The sequence below is a fragment of the Chrysochloris asiatica genome, unplaced genomic scaffold, assembly GCF_000296735.1.
Source record: "Chrysochloris asiatica unplaced genomic scaffold, ChrAsi1.0 scaffold00092, whole genome shotgun sequence".
Classification (NCBI taxonomy): Eukaryota; Metazoa; Chordata; class Mammalia; order Afrosoricida; family Chrysochloridae; genus Chrysochloris; species Chrysochloris asiatica.
This window is the reverse complement of record NW_006408610.1, coordinates 10949872-10958423: the sequence shown is the minus strand read 5'-3', so window position 1 is coordinate 10958423 and position 8552 is coordinate 10949872.

Genomic DNA, 8552 nt, shown 5'->3' with positions numbered 1-8552 from the left:
CATTAACCCACAGAGCCACGCCAGGACTAGCAACTATATCAGATATATCGTGTGCGATCCTTGTAACTATTTCAGAGATATTATTCATATGTTTGTGTGTATATACATGTATATATCATATGTGTAGATTCTTCTTCTGCCCTTTGTGCACTAATGGTTGGATACTACACACATGACTCCATATTTTTCTCACTTACCAATTTATATTGAAGATCTTTTTATATCAGTATGCAAAGAGCTTTGCTATTTTAACAATTGAATGGCTTTCCACGATGTGTATGCATCATGATTCATTTCACCGGTCACCTATTGATGGATAATGAGATCGCTGATAGCTTGATATTACAAACAATGTTGCAGAGAGTGACATGGTATATTGTATTTCCCAGTGAAAATTCATTGAGATGTACGATGATGACTTAAGTACTGTTTTTGTATGTATGTTAAGTTCTGTAGGATTAATTCCAAGAAGAGGAAAATCCTAGCTTGAAAAGTATGTATATATGCAATTTTAATAGATACTGCCAAATTGCCCACCACAGAAGTTGTATAACAATTTTCAGTCCCACAAGGATTGTGTGTGAGGGTGTTGTTTTTGTGATGTTTTGCCATCTTAGTATGGTATCAATCTTTTTGATTTTTTCCAGTCTGGTAGATTAAAAATTACATCTACCTAGGTTTAAATTTTTATTTCCGTCCTAAAAATGAAATTGAGCATGTCTTCATATATTTAAGATGCAGTCTTATTTCTTGAATCCCAGATCAGCTGTTCAGAGGATAGGTTTCTGGCTGCTGCTGGTTTTCGGGTATCAGCAGGCAACACAAGAAGCCGTTGGTTCAAATCCAGAGAAATGAAGGTCAGATGACAAGCTTGATGCAGAGTCAGATCCAACAAAAAACAAGCAAACTTTGCTCAGGTGTCTAATATATTGGAAGCAGGCCACACCCTCGAGGAGACGTCCTTTCAATTGATTGGCTGTTCATAACATCTTCACCAGAGAATTTATTCAATTACATATTATATCTGATGATTGGGGATTACTATGTTTTAACTGCCAAATCACTGAGTATCCTGGCCCAGTCAAGCTGACACAAATCTTAACTATTACACCATGTTGTAACCACAGTATCAATTTATCTTGTTAAGGGTCTTTCTCTTTTTTACTGATCCTTTATTTAGCAAGCAGGATGTCCTTCCCCAGGGTCTGGTCCCTCCTGACAACTGTCCAAAGTCTGTGAGATGAAGTCTCACCACCCTCACTTCTAAGAAGCATTCTGGCTGTACTTTCTTTTAGCAGTACGTGGTATATTCAGTACTCTGTGCCAACACCAAAATTCAAATGCATCAATTCTTCTAAGGTCTTCTTTATTGATTGTCCAACTTTCACATGCATATGAAGCTATTGAAAACACCATGGCTTGGGTCAGCTGCACCTTAATCCTCAAAGTGACATTTTTTTGTTTTTTAACACTTTAAAAAGGTCTTTTGCAGCAGATTTGCCAAATGCAATATGTTGTTTGATTTCCTGACTGCTGCTTCCATAGGCATTGTGAATCCAGGTAAATGATCACGATTTATTAAATAATCCGTTTTCCCCCACAGATTTGAGATATTGCCTTTATTACCTACCACATTTTTGGTTTGCCTTTAGATCTATTTCTGAATCTTCTATTATTTTCCATTAAGTTCTCTGTTTACTAAGCTCTAGTGCCACAGATTTATTATTATAGTTTTCTAGTTTAGTGAGAGGGCTGTTGTTGCTAAGTGCCTTTGAGTCTTTTTTGATTCATAGCAATCCTGTATAGGGTTTCCGAAGAGTGACTGGTGGGTTTGAACTGTTGATGCTGTGGTCAGCAACCCAGTGCTTATTCTGTAGTGCCACACCCGAACTTTGAGAGGGCTGTATTGTTGTTTTTGTTAAGTGTCATTGAGTCGACTCTGACTCATAGCAATCCCCCCTGTAGGGTTTCCGAGGGGCAGCTGGTGGGTTTGAACTGCCAACTTTATGGTCTACAGTGCAGTGCTGATCCTGCAGTATCACACCAGGAGCCCAAGAGAGGGCTGTATTGTTGTTAAGTGACTTCGAGTCAATTCAGACTCATAGTGACCCTGTATAGGGTCCGAGGAGTGACTGATGAGCTTGAACCGCTGACGTTGCTGTTCAAACCAACCTTGTAGTCCAGAGCATTAACCCAAAGTGCCCCACCAGGGCTCTAAGAGAGAGCTGTGGTTACTTGCTATTTTTCCTTACCAGAATTTTTCTTAATATCATTGCTTTTCGTTGTTGTTAAGTGCCGTTGAGTCGGTTCAGCCCATAGTGACCCTGTATAGGGTTTCCAAAGAGTAGCTGGTGAGCTTGAACCACTGACCTTGCAGTTCAAATGGCTTTGCAGTCTGGCGCATTAACCCACAGCACCACACCAAGACTTCTCATTGCTTGGTAGCTTCACTGTAAAAAAAAAAAAAAAAAATTGCCATATAAAGGTACAAAAACATGTTAACCTAAAGAAATTGGACATCTTGACAAGTCAATTGATCCATCCCAGGGATGTGATGCAAACTTCCATTTGCTCAGGTATTTTTTTGTTTCCCACAGGTATAATGTTTAGTTCTAGGACCACAGATGTGGCTCTGCATCTCAAGTCGGCCATCTTGTGACCACTGCTGGCTCTGCATCTCAAGTCGGCCATCTTGTGGCCACTGCTAAACCACCTCAGGGACCTCTTGTTAGGTGCTGTGGAGTTGATTCTGACTCATGGGGACCCTATGAACAACAGAACGAAATTTGGCCCAGTCATGCACTGTCTTCACAATTGGTGTTACATTTGAGCGCATTGTTGGTGTCACTGTGTAAATCCAGAAGGATGTCATGCTTGGAAAAGTAGAGGATCAGCCAAAATTAGGAAGCCCCCCAACAAGGGGACCACAAGTGGTATTCTTCTTCTTCATTTTTATAAAGTCAATATTTTGTTATTAAGTGCCATTGAGTCAGTTCTGACCCATAACAACCTTGTATAGGGTTTCCGAGGAGTAGCTGGTGAGCTTGAACCACCAATCTTATGGTTCAAACTGACTTTGTAGTCCAGCTCACTAACCCACAGCACCACACCAGAAATTTATTGAGGTATAATTGATACACACCAAATAGTATATACTAAGGAGCTCTGGTAGCGTAATGGTTATGAATCGGGCTGTGAGCCACAAGGTCAGCAGTTCAAAACTACCAGTGGTTCCGCAGCAGAAAGATGAGGCGGTCTGCTCCTGTAAAGATTTACAGTCTTGGAAACCTGTGTAGGGTCGCTATGAGCCAGAACCGACTCCACGGCACATAACAACAACAACAACAACAATATATATGTATTCATATATTAAAATATATATGCATGATGTTTATGTGTTGATGAATAGGATATATATCAATAACCTTTAGCTTTTGTTTCATTTGGTGACACCAATCCAAAGAGCTCTGTATATCATTCAACAAACTACAGAATTTACCATCAGTGTTAAGCATTGTGTGAAGGACACAAACAATAAAAGACTTGGTGATCCCTGCACTCAAGAAACTATCATCTAGTGGAGAAACATGATTTCTTTTTCAAAAGTAAAATAGATTCGTGTTGTTGTTAAGTGCCATCGAGTTGGTACCAACTTATAGTGACCGTATTCACAACAGAACAAAACACTGCCTGGACCCTCGCCAACCTCAACAATCATTGCTATGTTTGAGTCCATTGCTGCTGCCACTGTGCTGATCCATCTCACTGAGGGTCTTCCTCTCTATCTCCAACACTCCACTTTTCCAAACATGATATCCTTCTCCAGGGACTGGTCAGATGAGTGTGTTTACTTTGTGAGAATCCGTCAATGTATCATGATGACTTAAGTACGAGTTGGTGTAGTTTCAAGAAGAGTTTACAGAAAACTAAATTGAACTTACCTTTGTATTGATAAGACACTTTCACATGTTTGAATGTAGTGTAGCGTTTCATCATGTGTGGGCATCAGCAATTTGTTCATCCATTCTGCTAGTGGTGGAGATTTGGGCTGTTTCAGTTTGAGGAGATTCGGAACACTGTTGCTATGAATATCCTTGTACTTGCACCCTTGGACACATGTCGGGGTATTTCTAGGAGAACAACAGCGGGCACTAGGTTATGTGGTTGTTTTTTGTTTTCAAATTTCCTGTTGTTGTTTAAGTGCTATTATTTAACAACAGTGCTAATTCTTTTTTAAGTGGTTGCTCAAGTTCCCCTTCCTACCAGCAGTATATGAGATTGTTTTATATTCTCACTAGCACCAGTGCCGTGGAGTTAATACCAACTCACCATGACCCTATGCGATTGAGTAGAACTGCCCCACAGGGTTCCCGGAGTTGTAAATCTGTATGGAAGCAGATTGCCTAATTTTTCCTTCTCAGAGCAGCTGGGGTGTTCCCACAGCCAGGCTCTGGGGTTAGCAGCCCACCGTTTAAACCATTCTACCACCACTAGATATTTAAATTGGGATGAGTCGCCCAGTGTTTTGTGGTATCGTCTAAAGGTTTTCTTTTACATTTTCCTAATGATGAACACCTTTTGATATGTTTACTGACCTTTTGCATTTCCTCTTTTGTAAAATGACTAAGGAAGACCAAGACTGTAGAAGAATTGATGTGTTTGAACTATGGTGTTGGAGGAGAATATTGAAAGTCCCATGGACTGAGAAAAGAACAAACACATCTGTGTTGGAAGCAGTCCAGCCAGAGCGCTCCTTAAAGCCAAGATAGTGAGGCTTTGTCTCTTGTACTTCAAACATATTATCAGGAGGGACCAGTCCCTGGAGGAAGATCTCCTAACACCTGACAACAACAACAGCGTTCTTCTTAAGTTCCCTTGAGTTCTTTTTGACTGACAGCAACTCCACATGACAGGGTAGAGCTGGACTGTCCAGTTTTCTTGCTGTAATCTTTATGGAAGCACATCACTAGGGCAATCTTCTGCGGAACCTCTGAGTGGGTTCAAACACGTAGTCAACTTTTGGTCAGCAGTCTAGCACTTAGCTGTTTGTCCCACCTAAATAGATTTCCTTTACCTATTACTAAGGAGGGTCAGAGAAAAAGAAGAAAACTCCCAACAAGATGGATTGGCCAAATGGCAGCCTGAATGGGCTCAAGCGTGGAAACAGTAGTGAGGTTGGCCCAGGATCGGGCAGTGTTTCATTTTGCTGTGCATAAGGTCTCTATGGGTCGGTACTGACTCGATGGCACCTAACAACAACAAGGAGGCCTGGTGTGGCACTCTAGGATAAGCACTGGACTGCTAACCACAGGTTGACAGTTTAAACACACCAGCAATTCGGAAACCCTATACAGGTTCACTGTGAGTCCTGGTAGTCTGTTAACTGAAAGGCCAACAGTTGAAAGTCACCAGCCACTCCTCCAGAGAAAGATGAGTCTACTCTGGTAAAAACTCATGGTCTGGGAAACCCTGTACTGGGTGGCTAGGGGTCGGATTCAAGTGGATGGCAATGGAGTTTATTGGTTAAAATATCATGTTATTGGAGTCCTGGTGTGGCGCTGTGGGTTAACGCACTGGACTGCAAAGTTGGTTTGAACTGCAAGGTCGAAGGTTTAAGTTCACCAGCTGCTCTTCAGAAACCCTATACAGGGTTGCTATGGATCAGAAGTAACTCAAAGGCACTTACCAACAACAACATGACCACGTTATTAATCCAGCTTGCTATCATGGGAAGCAGACAATGCCCATACCTGCTTGATAATGTGTCTGTAGTCCAGAGATCTGGAGTCCTGGTGGGGGCACTGTAGGATAAGCGCTGGACTACTAATCGGAAGGTCAGCGGTTTAAACCCAACAGCACTTCCTTGGAAACCCTGTACAGGGTTGCTATCAGTCAGACTGACTCGATGATACTCAACAACAACAACAACAACAGTCCCAGTATCCCGAGGCTTCGTCCCCCAGTCCCCATTTATAACCCTGCTTCTCTTTCTTGACAAAAGGAAGGTACCTTACTTACCCATTACGCATGCTGCAAATTCCCTCTGGAGCACCAAACTGAGGGTATTCCAAAATATTAATTATTCATCTTAATCAAGATGCCATAACTGAAGATAAAGCTTCTCATTGGCTTAGACATATATGTGTCAAGGATATTGTATAGCACTGGATCATTGTAAATTTTTGGCATATAATTCAGAAGAAGAAGAAAAAGATGGAATGACATTGCATAACAAAATTCCTTCCATTTCCATCCACTGGTATATGTAGGCACGTTTTCTAAGTATTTGCATATGCAGAAATGAAAACAAAAATAGAATTTATGTGGAAGCTTGTCTCATTTTAATTATCAGTCATATTTGCCACAGACACATGAACTAATTGAAAATCAAAAGACTCAGACACCTTATTAAGAAGAAATACACTGTGGTGGAGTGAATTATGTAATGTCTCTTTTAGTCAGAGTTTTGTGGTTGTAGTTGTGTGCTGTTGAGTTAATTTTGACTCATAGCAGCTTGTATAGGGTTTCCAAAGCTGTAAATCTTTATGGGAGCAGAAAGCCTCATCTTTCTCCTGTAGCGTGCTGGTAGAACTCCTGATCTTGTGTTTAGCAGCCAAACTCGTAACCCGCTATGCCTCCGGGGAACAGTCTGTAACTTCCACCAAAAAATGTTTTTGTTCTGTTGGGTCTTGGTAAGAGAAGATGGAAGAAGATGCTGATAGGATTGTATGTTTCAGTTGTGAGTGGTTAATAATTCCTTGTAGCCGTAAAAGCTTGGAATTCTAATGTGTATCAAATGAGCCATCTCTTCTAGAAGCAGGAGCGTGGGATCTCATTGCCATCAAAGAAGAGCTAGGAGTGGAGCACATCCATTGGACCCTCAGATCCCTGTGCTTGGGGACTTGGGGAAAGAAAAGCTATGACCCAGAGAGGCAGAGAAGCAGCAGCAGCAAAATCAAGAGCCAGAGCACCAGACAAAATGATGAGCTCCCCAGCCCATGGAGCAAGTAAAGCTGAGTGATTGCAGGCAGGAGGCTTGCTTGCCGAGTGGAGTGCCCCCTGACATGTGATTGGGGAGCTAGGTTTGCTGATCTGTGGAGCTAGAGCTGAGTGACTTTAGGCTGAGGCTTAGGGTGGTGTGCTGTGCCCTGTGAGCATTCATCAGCTGTCCTAAAAGAACTTTCTAACATTGCTTGGGCAGAGAGAAGTCTGCTGTGGGCATGGCTGAGGGGAGGATGTCCTGACCGGAACAACATTTCTGACCCTGAGTCCTGGTGTGGTGCTGCAGGTTAATGTGCTGGACTGCAAAGTTAGGTTGAACCATAAGGTTGGAGGTTAAAGGTCACCAGTCACTCCTCGGAAACCCTATACAGGCTCTCTATGGGTCAGAACTGACTAGATGGCACTTAACAACAACTACTACCTTTGTTGTTGTTGTTAGGTGTCATTGAGTTAGTACCGACTCACAGGGACCCTATCACAACAGAATGAAACACTGCCCGATCCTGGGCCAACCTCACTACTTTTGTCACGCTTGAGTCCATTGATGCTGCCACTTGGACAGTCCATCTCAATGGGGGGGGGGGGTCTTCCTCTTTTTCTCTGACCCTCCACCTTACCAAACATGATATCCTTCTCCAGCAACTGGTCCCTCCTGACAATATGTCCGAAGTATGAGAGATGAAGTTTGGCCATCCTGGACTCCAAGGAGCACTCTGGCTGCATTTCTTCCAACACAGATCTGTTGGCTCTTTTGGCAGCTCATGGTACTTTCAATATTCTCCTTCAACACCATAACTCGAATGCATCAATTCTTTCATGATCTTTCTTATTCACTGTCCAGCTTTTGCATGCATATGAGGTTATTGAAAATACCATGGCTTGGATCAGGCGCACTTAGTCCTCAAGCTGACATCTTTGCTCTTCAACACTTTTAAAAGGTCTTGTGCAGCAGATTTGCCTAATGAAATACGTTGTTTGATTTCTTGACTGCTGCTTCCACGAGTGTTGATAGTTTATCCAAGAAGAATGAAGTCCTTGACAACTTCAATATTTTCTCTGTTGATAAGAATGTTGTTTATTGGACCAGTGGTGAGGATTTTTGTTTTCTTGACGTTGAGATGCAATCCATACCGAAGGTTGTGCTCTTTGATCTTGTAAACCCCATAATTGTGAGTCGTGTCTGAGCTCTATGTGGCCATTGCAATGAATTAACGTTGCCAACTGAATAGAGAAGGCTGTAGAAGGAATGGTTGGTGCTGTATTTTGACATATATAATATAACTTAATAAAAGTCAAAGATAGCACATTTAATGTGTCTTACCATTTTATGCTTAAGATATTTAGAAAGTTATAACTAGACATTTGAATTAAGTTTTTTCAATGATAATTCAATTTCGTTTTCTTTTTTTAAATTAAAAACACTTAGAGCCTTATGGCAGCATGAAATAAAAAAGTTAAAAATCAAATTTCTTAGATTTTAATGGTAACAAAGGATGTTGGGGTAACTAAAATTTTTTGAGCCATAAAGATGTATTTTTATGTAAAATTCT